This window comes from Haemorhous mexicanus, chromosome 27, assembly GCF_027477595.1.
Source record: "Haemorhous mexicanus isolate bHaeMex1 chromosome 27, bHaeMex1.pri, whole genome shotgun sequence".
Taxonomy (NCBI): domain Eukaryota; kingdom Metazoa; phylum Chordata; class Aves; order Passeriformes; family Fringillidae; genus Haemorhous; species Haemorhous mexicanus.
In genome coordinates this window covers 1,322,640-1,342,743 of record NC_082367.1, presented here as the reverse complement: position 1 = coordinate 1,342,743, position 20,104 = coordinate 1,322,640, and the positions used below count along the sequence as shown (strand labels likewise).

Genomic DNA, 20,104 nt, shown 5'->3' with positions numbered 1-20,104 from the left:
TTTTTCTAAAATTCTCAAAGAATAATAGAGCCCTTTACCAAAGCATGGGCAGACTGAGAATTGCCTTGTCCACGTGCACCTGGAAACACTTTGCAGAGCAGCCCGGAAAAAATTCCAAGCGAGGAACAAGATATCACAAAACACAAAGTGTTCCTGAGCGGACTGTGGAGAAAGGGCTGTTGTTGGTTTTCCCAATGGATTTTCCCAATCCATGGCAGTGTGTTTAAGGGTTATGGATGGGTTTGTGTTCTGTTTGTGTGTTCTGTTTGCAATCTGTCAGAGCTGGGCAGCTCTCTGCTGTCCATGGGGCAGTTTTCTTTATCTCTCCCACAGCCAATCCTCCCTCCAGGAGATCTCTTCTGTCCATGGCCACTGAGTGTCCCTGCAGGGCTGATCAAATTCCAGCATCCCATGGGGAGATGCTCCGCCCAGGGGAGGAGCCAAGCATTCCTCCCTGGATCCAATCTGCCCTGGAACAGCACAGCAGCCTTTGGCCACTGCATTCCCAGAGGAGCAGCTTTCTCCTGCCCTGCATTCCCAGAGGGAGAGCAGGCCCATCTCCAGCAGCCCTGGAGCTGCAGAGGAAAACTCCCCCCTTGTGCAGGATCCCTGCTCCAGCAGAACCACAGCTGGCACTGCAGGAGGGCTGAGCCCCCTGGGATGGGACTGTGCCACCACCCTGAGCCACAGCGTGCCAGGGCCTGCTCTCACTCTGGCAGGGTTTGTTTGCACTCTTGCATTTGTATTTTTAATTTCCCTAGTAAAGAACTGTCATTCCTATTCCCAAATCTTTTTCTGAGAGCCCCTTAAATTCAAAATTACAATAATTCAGAGGGAGGGGGTTTGCATTTTCTATTTCAGGGGAGGCTCCTGCCCTCCTCAGCAGACACCTGGCTGTTCAAACCAGGAAAAGTGAAAGACAATAAAATATGAAAGATGACAGTGGAAAAGCAGCTTCCCCTTCCCTGCTGGATCTGCTTGGGGATCTTTTGGGATTGCTTTTGTTTTTTGGGATCTGGGCCTTATGGAGCACAACAACACTTCCCAAAGGAAGAAATGCTCCAGCCTGAATACCCCAAATGCTTTTTGTTTGGAAACTGGAAGGTAGAAATCTCCCAGTGGCAGCTTAGGAAATCCTGGAGGATTTTGAGCTGAAATCCTTCCCTGTGAGGGGCTGGAATTCCCAGAGCAGCTGTGGCTGCCCCTGGATCCCTGGGAGTGCTCAAGGCCAGGTTGCAGAACCCTGGGATAGCTCCTGCCCATGGAATGGGATGGGATTTAAGGCCCCTTCCAACCCAAACCATTCCAGGACTCCATGAACGACTTTTGCCATAGAATTACACCCAAATCCCAACCAAGCCCTGCTCCCCTCCCTGATGGAGCTCCCCAGGAAAACAGGGATCTGATCTTGGCTGGGTTAGGCTTGGAGGCCCTTCCCTGGCTCGGAGCCAGGAACGCTGGGGCTGCAAATGCCAACAGATATTTTGGGATTACTCTGTGGAACTGCTAAGCCAAGCTGCCATAATATCTATCCCTGGTTTCATTCTGTAGTCAGGGCTTCCCAAATGGAAGCAGAGCCTTTCCATTCCTAAAAGTGGGAATTTGGGAATGCCCAGCAGGAGGTCCAGGCTGGACACACAGCCAGAAGGATTTCACACAGGATCTCCTCAGTTCTGAAGAACAAAATCTTTCAGAATTTTTCAGAATTAATGCTCATTTCAACCCGAAATCCCCTGGGACAGCTTCGCTTCCCAAGCAGCTCAGTGAGGCACGGAGGAGCATCTTGGGAGAAATTCTAAAAATAACCCCTCCGGTTGCCACAGCAAAGAACCCAAACATGCCCAAAAATATTTCAGTGCAAACAGAACCTGGAGTTCACTTTTTTCTGCCTCCTTTCCCAGCACCACGACCTGCCACGGTTTGGTTACAGGAGCTGAGAATTCAAATTCAGCATCTTTTCTCCTCACTGGGCTCCATCCAGGTCTCACCCCCTGTTTGAGCCTCGTTCCCTTGCACCTGCCCAGAGTTCAGTCCATTCAAACAGGAATTTCGTAACTCTGAATGCAAAAACCACAACAACTCCCTCATTTTATCTCTGTGACCTCAGAGCCTGGGCACTGTCCGGTCCACCAAGAGAAGGGATTTTAGGAGCTGCTCTCTCCTTTTCCCAACCCTCCCCTGCCCTGGCACATTCACAGACACCAACCAAGGCTCTGGATTCCCTGTGCAGAAGTGTCCTGGGTTGGAAATGCAAGATTTACCTGGGGGTTGTGTTCTTACCCCCCACTGTCAGAGCTGGGCAGTTCTCTGCTGTTCCTGGGGCAGTTTTCTTTATCTTTCCCACAGCCAATCCTCCCTCCAGGAGATCTCTTCTGTCCATGGCCACTGAGTGTCCCTGCAGGGCTGATCAAATTCCAGCATCCCATGGGGAGATGCTCTGCCCAGGGGAGGAGCCAAGCATTCCTCCCTGGATCCAATCTGCCCTGGAACAGCACAGCAGCCTTTGGCCACTGCATTCCCAGAGGAGCAGCTTTCTCCTGCCCTGCATTCCCAGAGGGAGAGCAGGCCCATCTCCAGCAGCCCTGGAGCTGCAGAGGAAAACTCCCCCCTTGTGCAGGATCCCTGCTCCAGCAGAACCACAGCTGGCACTGCAGGAGGGCTGAGCCCCCTGGGATGGGACTGTGCCACCACCCTGAGCCACAGCGTGCCAGGGCCTGCTCTCACTCTGGCAGGGTTTGTTTTGTATTACTGCATTTGTATTTTTAATTTCCCTAATAAATAACTGTTATTCCTGCTCCCATGTCTTTGACTGAGAGCCCCTAATTTCAAAATTACAATAATTCAGAGGGAAGGGGTTTGCATTTTCCATTTCAAGGGAGGTTCCTCAGCAGACACCTGGCTGTTCAAACCAACACAAGAAGGAATTAAAGGAGTTACTGCCAGGGCAAGCTCAGTGAGCAGTTCCTGAGGGGCAGCTGAAATTCTCCCTGTGAGGGTGAAATTTCAATGGAAGAATGATGTGGAGTGATGAGTCCAACTGTCCCCTCCTGAATATCAGGGGAGAGCTGCATCATCTTTGCTGTCCAGCTCCACCTCAGGGTCACGTGAAACTCCCATTTTCCAGGAACTGCAGCTTCTCCAGAGATGCTGCTCCCTCCTTGGCCAACCCCAGCTGCCACCTGTGAATCCCCACCTGGAATTTGCAGTTCAGCTCCACCAGCCAAGGCCCAAAACCCCTTTCTTTTGTCCTCTCCAGCTCCTGCCAAGCCAAACCCATCAAAATCCAGATGTCTCCAGGTGGGGACTGATTCGGGTTTGGCAGCTCCTGGAGCCAGGAGGTGAAGCTTTGGGAACATCCTAACAGCTGTAGATTCAGGGATTCTAAGCTTTCAGATCACTCCCCCATTTCTTGCTTTGGGAGTCCACCAACACACCAACAGCTCTGGGATTAGGGACTTAGCTCTGAATTTTTCCCATTGCTCCTCCATTTCTTGCTTTAGGGACATCCTAGCAGCTGTGGGATCAGAGTCCTTTCAGGGTTTTCCCCACTGTTCTCCCATTTCCCACTTTGGGAACAGCCCAGATGCTGTGGGATTGAGGACTCTCAAGGTGCTCCCCCACTTTTCATTTCGGGAAGATCCCCACAGCTGTGGGATGAGGTGCTCATCCAAGTTTTTCCCATTGTTGCCCCATTTCTCACTTTGGGAATTTATCAACAACTGTGGGATTTGGGACTCTGAGAAGGTGTTCCCCCATTTCTCACTTTGGGAACACACCAAGAGCTGCCGGATTAGAGAGCCAGTTTTGAGTTTTCCCCATTTTTCCCCCATTTCTGACGTTGGAGGAAGAGGAAGGCTGGAGGTGAACGGGGCCTCCTTCAGCCAGAGCCCAGAGAATCCCAGGATCACCAAGCCTGGACAAGACCAAGGTCAGCCTTCAACCCAGTGCCACCAAACCGTGTCCCCAAGTGCCACAGCCACACGAGGAATTCTGTGGGGGTGCAGAGCAGAGGGGAAGGTCACGGGTGAAGGTCAGAGCAGTTCAAGGTCAGAAGTGAAGCTCAGAGCTGCCACACCCAGATCCTGGACCTCCACCTACTTCCCTGCTGGAAGAGGTCTCATCCCCCCCTATTCATTTTCATTGCTCTCTTATCCAGTGAGAAATCCCCATGATCCCAAATCCCAATGATCTCAAATCCCAACGATTCCAAATCCCAATGATCCCAAATCCCAAGGATACCAAATCCCAAGGATGCCAAATCCCAATGATTCCAAATCCCAATTATCCCAAATGCCAAGGATCCCAAATCCCAACGATGCCAAATCCCAATGATCCCAAATCTCAACGCCCCACAGATTCCAAGGGGCAGAAGCCACCAACCTGCTCTAAAAAAAATGTGTGTTCTGGGCTAAGCTCTGTCCAAAAAGTGCAAGGGAGAAACCCCCCAGGTTTCACCAACCATCACCCGAAGGCTCCAAAATTCAGAGATGGCCACGAGGAAATTTGCAGAGCTCTCCCAGGGAGCTCAGGCCAGTCCAGGAAAAACAGGGTAAGAAATGATGGCAGGTTTTCATGTGCCACCTGCACACACTGCACACACCGCCGGGGCCCTAAATACAAACACACAGCCCTTTCCTGGCTGCTGCAGGAACAACCCTGGCTTGTTCTCCCAGCGAGCCAGAGCTGCAGCTGCTGGAGGATCAGACACGTTCAGGGCGGGACCTTCGCTGCCCCTCGTCCCCCCCTTGCTTTTCACAGTGTTTGCAGGTTTATGAATAAGGCATTGATGGTGCCCAAACCTCAGATATCCACCTTGGAGGGAGAGCTAAAATTAGCATGGATTTTATTCCCCGAGCTGCCAGGAGGGAAGAGAGCTCGTGTGGGATGCTGGAGATCCAGCAGGCAAAACAGCATTCCCAAAAAAACAGGGCTGTGCTGCAGCCCTTGTGAGGGCTGTTTGCACACACCCCACACCCCACTTATCCAAAAACTCGGTTATTCCTGGAAAGCCCAGCAGGGTTAAGCTGTGCCAGCATATCCAAGCAGAGAGGAAGAGCTCTGGGAGCAGAGGAAGAGCCGAGGTGCAACATGTGAGCAGTGACTTCAATTTCCACCCCAGCAGACCCCAAATCTGTTTGAAGGCAGTAAATACAGAGCTGATGTCCCTTATCTTGGAGAAATAGGCAGGGCTGGATAGAGCATGACATTTTGCCAGCAAAGAAATGGGGGAAAGGAAAAGAAACTTCATTTTCACTTCAAATGGGATCAGGGAATTCATGGCCAGAAGTGCCCAGCTTGCAGGAGACAGGGAGGGGTCAGTAAAATCCCAGAGACTGGGTAAGAAAAGCAGAACCTCCCTGGCTGGAGTGAAACCAGGTGTGTGGGGGTGTGTGCAGCTGGAGCAGGGCACGCTGAGGGCAGAGCTCAGGGATCTGCAGCTCCTCCCGAGGGGCAGCTCCCATCTCTGCTCTGGGACAGGGACAGCAGCCAGGGCACGGCTGGGGCTGGGCCAGGGCAGCTCAGGCTGGAGATCAGGGCAAGGCTCTTCCCCCAGAGGGTGCTGGCACTGCCCAGGCTGCCCAGAGAATGGGCACGGCCCCGAGGCTGCCAGAGCTCCAGGGATGCCCAGGCTGGGGTTGGTGGGGCTCTGGGCAGGGTTTGGGATTGGTATTGATCATCCCTGTGGGTCCCTTCCAGCTCAGCCCATTCCATGATTCTGTGAGAGTGAGGGATGGGGGAGATGAAGGATGGGGGAGAAATTTGGACACTCTGCAGGGATGGCCAGGGTGGGGTTGTTGGGGGGTCTGGACAGGGCCAGGGGCTGCACTGGATGATCCTGTGTGTGATGGATGAGCAGTGCCATGGCTGACTCTCACAATTAAAAGGCAAATATCCTGGATATATGTCAGGAGAAGTTTTATAGATTTATAGTTGTGTTTTACCCCCCTGCATTGCTATCAGGGGTGCCCTGGGTTTGGGACATTTGGGAGGGTCACTCGTTACCATGGCAACAGCTGCCCCCCAGGCAAGGTGTCAGGCAGTGATCTCCACCCCTGGGCAGGGAAGGAGGAGTTGATGGACAGAACTTTGGGGGAGCCAAAGGGTTAAAAGGTGGAACCTCCACGGTGTGGGTCAGCACATGGTGGGGAAAATCCTCTGCTCCTGGTGCTGTGATATCTCCTCTATTCAGTCTGCTGTTGTATTTTTGATAAGGTTCTAATAAACCTTTTACATTTTTGGAAGTGAGGGTCATTTCTCACACCTGTGGGTCCCTTCCCGCTCTGGATATTCTGGGATCCTCTAACCCATCACCTGCAGTTACCCGTGGATAACCTGAGCACCCCTCAGCACCAAAGGCCACCAGGGCTGGAGGCAGCCGTGTGGCACAGCCCCTCCTTCCCCTTCCCAACCTTTGCTTACATTTCATCTCCCCTACTCTGCTTCCAAAATTTAATAAAATGCAATCCCAGCACGGGTGAGTTCATTAATTCGATGGCGCGGGGAGCCGCGGTGCCAATTGCTGCTCTCCGGGTGCCGAGGGCAGGGAGAGGCTGCAGCCGCCCCGAGGAGCAGCCCGGCCCCGCAGGGTGCCTCGGCTCACACCAAGGGCTTCATTTCAGGGTTTTTTTTCTCTGATTTCCCCTCCAGAAGAACTCCTGTGGGTGTAATCAGTGATCTCCTGGTGTCAGCCCCGCTCCCCTCACAGCTCTCAGCAGCAGAGTGGGAAATCCCTGGAAATTCAGGTTTTTTCACCAAAATTAATGACCTGGGATCATCCAATCCATGTCCTCCAGCTACAGCTTTTTGCCCCCTCCCTGTAAATCCCTCCTCAGTAAAGGATTTTTTTAAATTCCCCTTGCAAAGAAGCCACTGAACTATTTTTGGTTGGTTTTTTTTTTCCCCACCAGGAACAAGCTGTGTGAATTCGAGAGAAACGGGGCTATTTTGACAGGCCAGAAGCTTTCATTCCCTTCAGTGATCTTCCTCCCCTGCGAGCTGATCTCCAAGGCGAGCTGACACCGAACCGGAGCATCCCCGGAGCATCCCCGGAGCATCCCCGCCCTCCCAGCCCCTCCAGCTGTCCCTGCTCATCTCCCCCGCTCGGGAAGGGCCAGCCCCGTGCTCAGTGGCCTCGGTGACAGCCCGGAGCTGACGGGGATCACAGCACGGGGGATGTTTCCCCTTTTCCCTGCCCGCTGCGCAGCATCTCCGCTCGGGGAATAATTCTGCTCTCACCGGCTCCGTCTGGGCGGGCCTCGCTCCACGCAGCTGTTTACAAACACGCTAAACCCCATTTAAACCCCGTTTAAACCCCGTTTAAAACCCGTTTAAACCCCGTTGTGTCGCGCTCCAGCTGCCCGAGGAGGTTTTCCTCAGCTCCTGGCCGCGCACCAGAATTCGGAATGACAGATTGCCAAAAAGGACGGCGCGGGGGGGGTGTGGGGCGGCCAGACGACACAGCAGATGAATTTATTGGGTTTGTTGTGGGTTTATTGTCCCTCTGCCGCCGGGAATGGAGGGCAGGAGCCAGGCCGGGCTGAAGGGACACTGCCAGCAACACTCGGGAAGGGAAAGGTCGGGGGATAATCCGCTTTAAGCGCTGGTGGAGGCGGCTCTGAGCTGTCACTGCTGCTCCCGGGGAGCACAACCTGTCCCCTGCAATTAGCGCTCAGCCCTGATCACCCTCAAGCCCTGCCTGAACCAGCTGTGCCTTCTGCAGGGCCAGCAGCAGCAGCAGCTGCCCCAGCCTGGCCCATCCCCAGTTCTCCATCCTTGCCACCACATTTCACCCGGGACAACGCCCCGCAGCCTGGCTGCAGCCAGGGGAGGGCGATCCCTGTGCAGAAAGCTCCAAACGAGCCCATTTTCCACTCTAGGCCAGTGCCCAGCTGGCTCACATCAGCCAAGTGATTCCCAGTCCTTCAAATCCACCCAGCACCGGTGCCAGAGCTGGAATTGAGTCCCTAAAATGTCCCGGGGCAGATCAGGCCCGTGCCCAGCAGCACCCGGCTTTCCAAGAGCTCCACGAGCAGCAGTTGATTCCCACAAACTTCCCCCAAAGCTGGGCAGGCAGCATCCCCCAGGAGGGTGAAACTTCAGCAGCGAATGAAGAGATTTAATGAAGTTTGCCAGGGGAAAAGGCAGAGCTGCAGGGGAGGTGGGATTTGGGAATTGCTGGTCATGTCTGGGGGGAGAGACCCGGCAGCAGCTTCTGTTTCTCAATATTTGACATTTTCAGCTCCACCCTCACCCTGCAAACCACGGCTGCTGGGACCAGAAAACCACTGTGAACACCTGGATGGGATCACCTACCAACCAAACCAGAGCCCTCTGTCAGCAGAAACAAAGTGAAAAACCAAATCTGGACCAGTCCTTACTCCTCAAAACATCTTTTAATGCTCAGTCACCAATGCCTGCTCCAGGAACTGCAACCCCCTGGGGCTGTGTCACCTCAGAGGGGCACAAAACACACAGGAACCCCACAGAAAGCAAAGAAATCATCACAAAACCAGGCCTGGGCCTGACCCTGAAGCCCTGAGGGCATGAGGAGTGTTATCCCCACACCCCAAAGCCCTGAACCCCACAGAAAGCAAAGAACCCAACTCAAAACCAGGCCTGGGCTCGACTCCAAAGCTCTGAGGGCACAGGGTTTGTGATCCCCACACCCCAAATCCCTGAGGGCATGGGGTCTGGGACCCCACACCCCAAAGCCCTGAACCCCACAAAAAACAAAGAACTCATCACAAAACCAGGCTTGGGCTTGACCCCAAAGCTCTGGGAGCAGAGGATCTGTGATCCCCACACCCCAAATGCCTGAGGGCACAGGGTCTGGGACACACACCCTTAAAGCCCTTAAGGCACAGGGTTTGTGATCCCCACACCCCAAATGCCTGAGGGCACAGGGTCTGGGACCCACACCCTTAAAGCCCTTAGGGCACAGGGTTTGTGATCCCCACACCCCAAATCCCTGAGGGCATGGGGTCTGGGATCCCCACACCCCAAATGCCTGAGGGCACAGGGTCTGGAACCCCACACCCCAAATCCCTGAACCCCACAAAAAACAAAGAACTCATCACAAAACCAGGCTTGGGCTTGATCCCAAAGCCCTGAGGGCATGAGGAGTGTTATCCCCACACCCCAAAGCCCTGAGGGCACAGGGTTTGTGGTCCCCACACCCCCAAGTCCCCTGGAGCAGGCCCTGAGGCCACGGCTGAGCTCTTACCTGTGGGAAAGCTGCTACAGGTGCATCCTCTGAGAGGCCGAGGAGACTCAGGTGTTCATAGGAAAAGGGTGCCTGGGGTGGGAGAGAAGAGATTTGTGAGATGAGGCAGCTTGGGATGGGGGTCACTGTATCTCAGACACTCACAGCCTCTCCAAAAATCAGGGGTTTTATTCCTCGTTCCCAAATCAGGGAGTTTATTCCTCGTTCCCAAATCAGGGAGTTTATTCCTTGCTCCCAAATCAGGGATTTTATTCCATGCTCTCAAATCAGGGAGTTTATTCCTTGCTCTCAAATCAGGGATTTTATTCCTTGTTCCCAAATCAGGGATTTTATTCCTTGCTCCCATCCACACTTCAGGGATTTTCCCTGCTTGCCCCTTCCCTCCTTATCTCAACCCTTCTGCCACCATTTTGGCTTTATCTTTATCTTTATCTTTTAGGCATTTTTCCCTGTGCTCTCCTCTTCAGCAAGCAAATCATTCTGGAGGAGCAGAACTGCAGAGTTTTCTTTGCACGTGGAATGATCCATTTCCAGAGACACAAAGACCAGGCACGGGATCCTGGCTGGGGATGGGGCTTCTGCTTCTCCTAAAATCAGACCCTGAGTGCAAATTCAGCCCCATCCTGAGTAACTGAGGGCTGGGAGTGCAAATTCAGAGCTGGGAGTGCAAATTCAGCCACATCCTGAGTAATTCAGACATGTGAGTGCAAATTCAAACCCAGAGTGCAAATTCGGCCCCAGCCTGAGTCATTCAGACCCAGAGTGCAAATTCAGAGCTGGGAGTGCAAATTCAGCTCCATCCTGAGTAATTCAGACCCAGAGTGCAAATTCAATTCCATCCTGAGTAATTCAGAGCTGGGAGTGCAAATTCAGCCCCATCCTGAGTAACTCAGACCCAGAGTGCAAATTCAGCCCCATCCTGAGTCATTCAGAGCAGGGAAATAAAGCTGAGCTCTGCCCCGGGCTCTGGCACAGTCAAGGCTGGTTCATCCACTCCCAGCCTCAGTGGAGCTGAACTTTGATAGAAAAGGAAATGGGAAAGGTTATGGGGAGGTACCCAGGAGAAATGATGTTCAGAAGGCTGGGGCTGGCTTAACAAAGTTCACAGAATCCCAGAATCCCAGAAACACGGAATCCCAAAATGGTTTGGGTGGGAAAGGACCTTAAATGCCACCCAGTGCCACCCTGCCATGGCAGGGACACTTCCCACTGTGCCTGGGGCTCCCAGCCCCAGTGTCCAGCCTGGATTTGAACAGTGCCAGGACGAGCCAGAGCCTGTCCTGGATGCAGGGAAAAGGGCAGGATGAGGAGGCTGCCACAGGGCACCATCCATGAAGGTGTCTCCAGCCCCAGGGACTGTGGGGACACTGCAGAGGTGACAGAGGTGGCATCCCTGTGGTGGCCTGGAGCATCCTCAGTGGCTGACTGGGACTGGGAATGCAGGAGGAGGCACTGCAGAACTTCATCCACGCCCACACCCCCATCCAGGGTTACTCCTTTGCCTCTTTCAATTCATATTTCTCGTTACACAGCAGGAAATAACTCCAGGCAGGTCAGACTAGGAGGATTTAATGGAACCAACAATTTTAGGCAGGAACTCTTCCCAACATCTCCCCCACCATCCCTTCTGCTGCCAGTGATTAAATCAGATCATTTCAAAGCTGCAGCTTTATCTGTGGCTTCTCCTGAAAGCATTTGGGCACTCACAGAGCTCCCAGGAAATACAGAAAGCTCCTCACAATGTCATTGCAAATCTCCTGTGCACAAACAAAAGCTGAATGTGAGCACTGAGAGTGCCTGAAATCACTGGGACACAAACTGAAGGCACAGGTGAATTTAAACCACCCCACCCAGCAATGCTGCACTAAGGAAAAAACCATTCCTGGGTTAAATTTGGAGCTGTACTAAAACAAAATGCAGGTTTTGTTTAGCAAGGGGGAAAGCCCAAGGAAGTGCTACAAAAGCCTTTTCCCAGCCTGGGGGGCTGTGGGTAAATGTTGGCTTTAGCACCAGGGCACAGCAGCACAGACAGGGCTCAGTCAGTGCCTGGGGTGATGAACAAACAGCTCCTCGGGGGCTTTGCTGTCCCCGTGTCCAGCAGGAGCTCACCTGGGCTCCTGCAGGGATCTCAGAGCCCCAGCTCAGGTCCCAGCCCTGCTCTGCTCCTGCCCCACGCTGATCCCTGAGAGCAGAGTGCTCACAAACCTCCCGAACCTCTCGCTCCACACACAAATCTCCAGGCAGGAAATTCAGACACTCCAGGTGCCCCCTGTGCCTGTCACCTTCCAGAAGGGACACAAGGACACAGCTCTGCCTCCCGCTGCCACGGCCAGGCCCTGCTGCCACAGGGGTGTGCAAACACCTGCCAGCTCTGGCTGACGCAGAGAATTCCCGCTGCAGTTACTCCTGCACAACCCCCAGCCCGGCTTCGGCTGCTTTCCTTCCTCCGGTCCCTTCTCTTCCCTCCGAGCGGCAGCAAGGGGACACTGGGTGACTGCACTCACCTCCACCCCTCTCCCCATCTCTTCTCCCCCTTGGCATCACCCAAATGGAAAAGTGCTGAGCCTGGCACAGATTCCCAGAGCAGCTGGGACTGCCCCGGGATCCCTGAAGTGTCCAAGGCCAGGCTGGAGCACCTGGCGCAGTCGGAGGTGTCCCTGCCATGGCAGGGGTGGGATGAGATAAACTTTAAACTTTAACTCTCTGGCAGGCACCGGGGGCCCTGGACCAGTGTCCCCAGAGCCCCGAGCTCCATCCAAACTGGTTTTGCTGCCCCTCCTCCCGCAGGGGAGCTGGAGCGGGGCTGCAGCAGCTGCGGTGATGCCTGGCTCTGCCGCTTCCCTCTTCCCAGTCCTTCCTTCTCCATGCCCCTCCTTTCCCCCAGTAGCACTGCCCTGCTCCTCAGGGCTGCCAAATCCGAGCTTTTCTGCCCCAAATCCTGCACGCAGCCGCTGGTCCCTGCCCCACCCTGCCGGTGGCCGGCACGGATCCCTGTGCGTGCCCGGGGCCGGAGCTGCAGGCACGGACAGGCTGGCTCGGCACAGCGCTGCTCTGTTTCACCTCCTGCACTCCTCGGGAAGCATTTGGAGGGAGCCAGGCGGGACGCGCACACATTCCAGCTCCAGAAATAGCTCGGCTCTGCAGAGCTCCAGAGCTCCCCGTGAGCTCCGCAGCCTCTCCCTGGCCGGGAGCAGCCCCAGGGAGGGAGAGAAGAACCCCTGGAGCGGGGATGGATCCCTGCGGGAAAGGGATATTCCATCCCGGGATGGATCCCTGCGGGAAAGGGATCCCCTATCCCGGGATGGATCCCTGCGGGAAGGGCTCCTGCATCCCAGGAGGATCAAGGGTTTGCCCTGGAAGCCACTCTGAGCAAACCCGGTGGTTCCTGGTGCTACAGCCGATCCCTAATGCCCGGATTAAATGTCATTTATGGTGGAAGTGGGATCCAGGCTGGTGATCATGGAATTGTGGTGCAGCTGAACCACGGATGGATTGGGTGCGAAGGGATCTTAAACCTCATCCAGTGCCACCCCTGCCATGGCAGGGACACCTCCCACTGTGCCAGGGACAGCTCCCACTGTGCCAGGTGCTCCCAGCCCCAGTGTCCAGCCTGGCCTTGGGCACTGCCAGGGATCCAGGGGCAGCCCCAGCTGCTCTGGCAATTCCAGCCCAGCCCCTCCCCACCCTGCCAGGGAACAATTCCCAATTCCCAAGATCCCATCCAGCCCTGCTCTCTGGCACTGGGAGCCATTCCCTGGCTCCTGTCCCTCCATCCTTGTCCCCAGTCCCTCTGCAGCTCTCCTGGAGCCCCTTCAGGCCCTGCAAGGGCTCTGAGCTCTCCCTGGAGCCTTCTCCTCTCCAGGGCAGCACCCCCAGCTCTCCCAGCCTGGCTCCAGAGGGGCTCCAACCCTGCAGCAGCTCCGTGGATTCCTCTGGGCTCTCTCCAGCAGCTCCAGGTTGGAATTCTGAGCTCTGCAGGTGGGGAATCACCTGAGTGGGCCGGTGAGACAGAATCCCCTGTTCCTGCTGCCCCTGCTGGGGGCTCAGCCCAGGCTGGGGGTGGCACCTCCTGTCCCAGCCCTGTCCCAGCCCTGTCCCAGCCCTATCCCAGCCCTGTCTCCTTCCTGCCTGGCAGCTCCAGCTGTAGCTGGGGTCAGGCTGGGTCAGAGGCTGCCGAGGGCAGAATCTCCATCCCTGATTTGTCACCTGCAGCTGCTGCTGGCACTGGGGGCTCTGCTGGCCGTGTCACTGATCGGGGCTGGGGACACCAAACCCAGCATTTCTAGCCAGGCTTTCCCTGAGCTTCTAACACAGCACTGAGCCTGTGGGACTCTCTTTTCCCATCTCTTTTCCCATAATTAATCGATATGGTTTGCCCATCATTCCTGATTTAAGGCTCTGTTTTGGGGTTGTTTTTTGAGGGGTGGGAGGATGACAAACAGAGCCCAGGATCCTTTAAAACACCAGCACAACACTGAACCCTTTTTTACTCTTTTCCCACTTTTCCCATTATTAATTCATACATTTTGCCCATCATTTTTGATTCAAGGCTCTGGTTTTTTTGGAGGTGGGGAGAGCACTGAGGCAGCCCTTTCCCTCCTGGACTGCAGCCCCGCGGAGGTGCTGCGGATGCTGGCAAACAGAGCCCAGGATCCATAAAAACTCCGGGCTGGTTGTTATGGCAACCCGTGCACGTGTGTCTGTGTGTGCCTGGCAAGCAGCCGCCAGCCCGGGTTGTCACGGGCAACACGAGCCTGGTGACATCCCCGGCCCGCCTGGTGGCACCTGGAGGCAGCAGAGCTGTCCTGAGATGTCCCTGAGCTCGGCTCGGGGGGTTTTCTCTCTCCTGGTTGCACCTTTCAGCCCCTGAGCCCAGCTCGTGGCCCCATCCCAAACAGATGGCAGCAAGGAATGGCCAAAGATCATCTGAACCCCTCTGTGCCAGGGCTGAGCCCGCTCTGCTGCTGGCAGAGTGCCTGAGCTTCAGCTGGGGCTGTGTGTTCTGTTTGCAATCTGTCAGAGCTGGGCAGCTCTCTGCTGTCCATGGGGCAGTTTTCTTTATCTCTCCCACAGCCAATCCTCCCTCCAGGAGATCTCTTCTGTCCATGGCCACTGAGTGTCCCTGCAGGGCTGATCAAATTCCAGCATCCCATGGGGAGATGCTCCGCCCAGGGGAGGAGCCAAGCATTCCTCCCTGGATCCAATCTGACCTGGAAGAGCACAGCAGCCTTTGGCCACTGCATTCCCAGAGGAGCAGCTTTCTCCTGCCCTGCATTCCCAGAGGGAGAGCAGGCCCATCTCCAGCAGCCCTGGAGCTGCAGAGGAAAACTCCCCCCTTGTGCAGGATCCCTGCTCCAGCAGAACCACAGCTGGCACTGCAGGAGGGCTGAGCCCCCCTGGGATGGGACTGTGCCACCACCCTGAGCCACAGCGTGCCAGGGCCTGCTCTCGCTCTGGCAGGGTTTGTTTGCACTATTGCATTTGTGTTTTTAATTTCCTGGTACAGAACTGTCATTCCTATTCCCATATCTTTTTCTGAGAGCCCCTTAAATTCAAAATTACAATAATTCAGAAGGAGGGGTTTGCATTTTCCATTTCAGGGGAGGCTCCTGCCTTCCTCAGCAGACATCTGGCTGTTCAAACCAGGACACAGAGCCCTGCTCAGCCCCCCCAGATGGGCCGGCACGAGATCAGAGCTGGGGATGGAGGTGTCCATCGAGGGTTTGGGGTGCCAGGCTCTGAGATGTGGCACAAGCAGCACCAGGCACCATCCCAGAGCAGGGGTTTGAGCTGTGGGACTGCCTGAAAAGTCTGGGTTTGGCTTGGAGTTATATGAAAAATCCCAACTTGGTGATGCTGCAAAGATCAGCCCTCACATTGCTCTCCAGCTCTGTCAATGCTCCCATCGAAATCTCCAGCAGAAAAGGGGGAAAAAAGGAAAATAGAGGCAAAAAAAAAAAAAAGGGAAAGAGCAACTTCAGATCCACCTGCAGAAATAAGAGCAGGAAAAATCCCAGGAAAGCAGCAATGCTGTTACCCAAAACTGCTCAGAGCAACTTTTGGGGTGCTGGGCTCGCCCCAGGCTGCTCTGGGACCCTGGACCAGAGAATGAAAGAGCAGAATCATCTCCTTCATCCCTCCTCGAGGGTTTTTGGCCAAATGTCTCGGGGTAATGCTGTGGAAGCTCCTCTGCACGGGAATCTGACCCCAGAACTTCCTCTGCCCATTCAGGGTCAGGGTTTCCTGCTAAAAGGTTTGGTCCAACCCCTTGTTCAGCTGTCAGCAGTGTGGGATTCTGGGTCCTGGAAACACTGATCCCTTTGGAGAAGGTAAAGAAGAAAAAGCTGCATGTTTCATTTAAGTCCAAAAAACGAAAAAGGAAAAAAAATAAAAGAGAGAAAAAAAAAGTGTGAGGGAATAAAAACCTGCAGATAATTGACGGCTGGAAACGCCAGATTGAAAAGAAATTTCTGGGGAGTTGTGTTTTGCTAATGAGGCAGGTTGTGGGAAGCAGAAATGGGCCTGAGAATCACAAAAACCAGAGGGGAGCAGGGACACTGAGCTGGGGCAGTGCCCAGGACAGCAGGGCAGGGCAGGAACGGGTCCGTGTCTGGGCTGGAGCTGATTTCACCTTCCCTTCCCCTCCGGAGCCCGGATTCCCAACAGCCCTTTCCTCAGCAGATCCCTTCTGGAACAGCTGATGTGTGACAGTGTTCACAGGAGTCCCAGGATGAGGGAAGAGATGAGAATCTTGACTCCATGTTCAGAAGGCTGATGTATTATTTTGTGATATATAATATATAAAACTGTACTAAAAGAACAGAAGAAAGGATTTCAGCAGAAGGCTGGCTAAGGATAGAAAAGCAATGAATAACAAAGGTTTGTCTGTGACCGAGACAGTCTGGGCAGCTGGGCTGGGATTGGCCAGTAATGAGAAACAACCAGATGAGACCAATCCCAGATCCACCTGGTGCATTCCACAGCAGCAGAGAATCTTTGTTTGCAGTTTGTTCCTGAGGCCTCTCAGCTCCTCAGGAGGAAAAATCCCAAGGACAGGATTTTCCATGAAACATGTCGGTGACACTGATTTTTGTCCATTCTCTCTCCAGGACACTCAGTGTCCCTGGGCACGGCAGCTCCTGGCCCTGTGTCCCTGAAGAGCCCAAGATGCCCAGCAGGGCACAAAACCCTCTGGAATTCCCTTTTCCAGCGGGAATTTCCTCTGCAAGGGCACAGACAGCAAACACACCCTGAGGGCAGCGCGGCCCTGCCGCTCCTGCTGTTTCCAGCTGGAAAAAGGAGGAACATGGCTCACACCCTTCAGCACCACAAGGTCAGCTGCAGCTCAATTAACACCAATAATTTGATTATTTCTAATAATTTCATTGAAATTCTCTTTCCTGACTCGCTCCATGCAATAATTCCTGATGCAAAGCGCTGCCTGAACAAATTTTATTGGGAGATTCAGCTCCATATCCAGGAGAACACCCCTGGAATCCCCCTGATCCCCTCAACCCTCTCACCAGCCCCTGAGGTGCTACCTGAGCACCCCTGGGAGGGCAGGAATCTGCAGGGGATGCCTGAAACCCCCCTGCAGTGCTGGGGGAGCCACCAGGGAGGATTTCTGGGGAAACCCCTCGGGACAGACAGACAGACAGCGGGGAAGGGGCTGCTCCAGAAACAGGGATGCTCCAAACCCCTCCAAGTTTGTAGGGAACAAGGTGAGGAGAAGCAAAACAACCCCAGAGAAGGAAAACAGCTCCAATTTCCTGCTGTTCTGAAGGCTGATTAAACAGTAAATATTGCCAAATCAACCCAAAACTCAGCATGAGCAGGAGCCTAGACTATAAATCAGCACCCCAGGAGCACCCCAAAAAATATAAATCAGCACCCAAAACCACAGAGGAGGACCTTGAAACTGCACAGGAGCACCCAAAAATATCAATCAGCACCCCAAAATATATCAATCAGCACCCCAAAACCCCACAGGAGCATCCCAAAATACATAAATCAGCACCCCAAAACCACACAGGAGCACTCAAAAAATATAAACGAGCACCCCAAAATCACAGAGGAGCACTCAAAAAATATAAACGAGCACCCCAAAAAGCACACAGGAGCACTCCAAAATATATAAATCAAGTCTCCAGGTGCACCCCAAAAATGTATAAATCGGCACTGCAAAATCACACAGGAGCACCCCAAAAAGTACAAATGAGCACCCCAAAATCACACAGGAACACCCAAACTACATAAATCAGAACCCCAAAACCACACAGGAGCACCCAAAATACATAAATCAGCACCATGAAACCACAGAGGAGCACCCAAAATATATAAACCAGCACCCCAAAATTGCACATGAGCACCCAAAAAATATAAATCAAGTCCCCAGGAGCACCCCAATATATATAAATTAGCACCCCAAAATCACAGAGTAGCACCCCAGAAATGTAAATCAGCACCTCAAAACCACACAGGATCACCCCAAAAATATAAATCAGCAACCTTGAACCATACAGAAGCACCCAAAAAATACAAATCAGCATCCCAGGAGCATCCCAAAAAATATAAACCAGCACCCCAAAACCACACAGGAACACCCAAAAATATATAAATCAGCACCCCAAAATCACACAGGAACACCCCAAAATATAAATCAGCACTCCAAAATCATACATGAGCACCCCAAAATATATAAATCAAGTCCCCAGGAGCACGCCAAAAATGTATAAATCCGCACCTCAAAAACACACAGGATCACCCCAAAAATATAAATCAGCAACCTGAAACCATACAGAGGCACCCAAAAAATACAAATCAGCATCCCAAGAGCACCCCAAAAAATATAAATCAGCACCCCAAAATCACACAGGAGCACCCCAAAATATAAATCAGCACCCCAAAATCATACAGGAGCACCCCAAAATATAAATCAGCATCCCAAAATCACACAGGAACACCCCAAAAGACATAAATCAGCACCCCAAAATCACACAGGAGCACCCCAAAATATAAATCAGCACCCCAAAATCATACAGGAGCACCCCAAAATATAAATCAGCACCCCAAAACCACACAGGAGCACCCCAAAAAATATAAATCAGCACCCCAAAATCACACAGGAACACCCCAAAAGACATAAATCAGCACCCCAAAATCGCACAGGAGCACCCAAAATTTATAAATCAGCACCCCAAAATCGCACAGCTCTCGTTAGGACCAGGCTGCTCCCAGCCCCAGCCGAGAGGGGAATTTGGGTGATCCGGGGGTGCCAGGAGATGAGAACATCACTGAAGGAGCACGGAGAGGTGTCTGCACACCCAGAACCTCCTTCAGACCAGGCAGCTCCACCCAAATTCGGCTCTGTGACCCCCGAGCCACCACCCTGTGGCCATGGGACACCTTGGGAGCCTCTCCATGCACCAACCTGCTGTAAAAGTGGATTTTGTCCCCCTTTGGAGACACCTTGGGAGCCTCTCCATGCACAGCCCTGTCCCAAAGCAGATTTTGTCCCCCTTCAGAGACACCCTGGGAGCCTCTCCATGCACCAACCTGCTGTAAAAGTGGATTTTGTCCCCCTCAGGGACAACTTGGGAGCCTCTCCATGCACAGCCCTGCCCCAAGGGCAGATTTTGTCCCCTCTCAGGGACACCTTGGGAGCCTCTCCATGCACAAATCTGCCCTGAGTGGAAATTTTCTCCCCTCTCAGGGACACCTTGTGTGCCCCTCCACACTCAAACCTGCTGTAAAAGTGGATTTTGTCCCCCCTCGGGGACACTTTTGGAGCCTCTCCATGCACAGCCCTGCCCCAAGGGCAGATTTTGTCCCCCCTCGGGGACATTTTAACCCTGCTGGGTCAGGAATGCAGAGCTCAGGTGCTCAGCACTGCCTGGCCCAGCAGCAAAGGGGTTAATTCGAATTGATGAAGGAATCCAAACGCCTTCCAGCAGCACCTCAAAGTATCAACAAGCCCAAAATGCCTCGAGAAGCCTCCCTCTGGCCCCAGGGAATGGGAGGGGAGCGAGGGAAATGCGATTTTTCAGGAGCAGAGCCATGTCTGGGGACAGCCCCATGCAGAGCCCGTTTGGGAAGGATTTTGCTGCAGCCTCAAAACTAAAGCCAGGGAAGAGCTCAGCTCACACCCAGCTCTGAGAGCTGAGCTCTTCCAGCTCCTCCCTGTGCCAAGAGCTTTGCCGAGTCCCAGGCTGGGTGATTCCCTGGAGGATGCACTGGGAAAACTCCCGGGGTCACAGCTATGGATCCCACTGCTGCCCCAATCCACTTCAATCCAATCACTCCAAACATCCAGAAAGCCTAAAACTGCCATTTCCCATGGGTAATATTTGAGGCTGATTTAGAGTTTAGGGAGTAGAAGTGGGGTGGAAGCCCAGTTTTCCTAATTAAGTGGGAAAAAAAGATGCAGGGAAATGTCACCAAAGACTCTGGCAGGTGACATTAGAGCCTCTGGGATTTGGTGACAAAAGTCAAAGGGATGAGAGGGAAAAGACTCCCTAAAGGCTGATCCTGGTGGGCTTTCACCTTCCCCTCAGGAAACTTTTAGAGTGATGAACTAAATTCTCATCTCTAAACGATTCCAGTGGTTTCCAAGCCCACTCGTTGCTTCTTGGGAATGATTTCACTGCCATGAAGTCAGGGATGAATGGGAGCGTTACTCATGGAAAACACAGCTCGTTCATTACTTTCTTTTAGACACTTAAATCAGCGAGGATCAGCTCAGTCCGACTGCAATAATAATTTTAGCAGCAGAGTCAGAAAAGCAAATGCAAAATCAATGTCTCACCCTGAGTAAAAATTCCCCTGCAGAACCCTCTCAGCTCCGCGCTCCAGCTGGAAATTTGTCGTGGCAGAAGTCCTGGC

The 20,104-nt window shown here is 53.5% G+C and overlaps 1 protein-coding gene across 6 annotated transcripts in view; it reads right to left on the bottom strand.

Annotated features, from left to right (window-relative positions):
* Window positions 1-20,104, bottom strand: part of HIVEP3 (HIVEP zinc finger 3) — a 303,760-nt gene that overhangs the window by 157,710 nt on the left and 125,946 nt on the right. For all 6 annotated transcript variants that reach the window (XM_059868571.1, XM_059868573.1, XM_059868574.1 and 3 more), the window contains one exon: window positions 9,224-9,295. The gene's annotated coding sequence lies outside the window, so the exon portion shown is untranslated. The remainder of the gene's footprint in view (window positions 1-9,223; window positions 9,296-20,104) is intronic.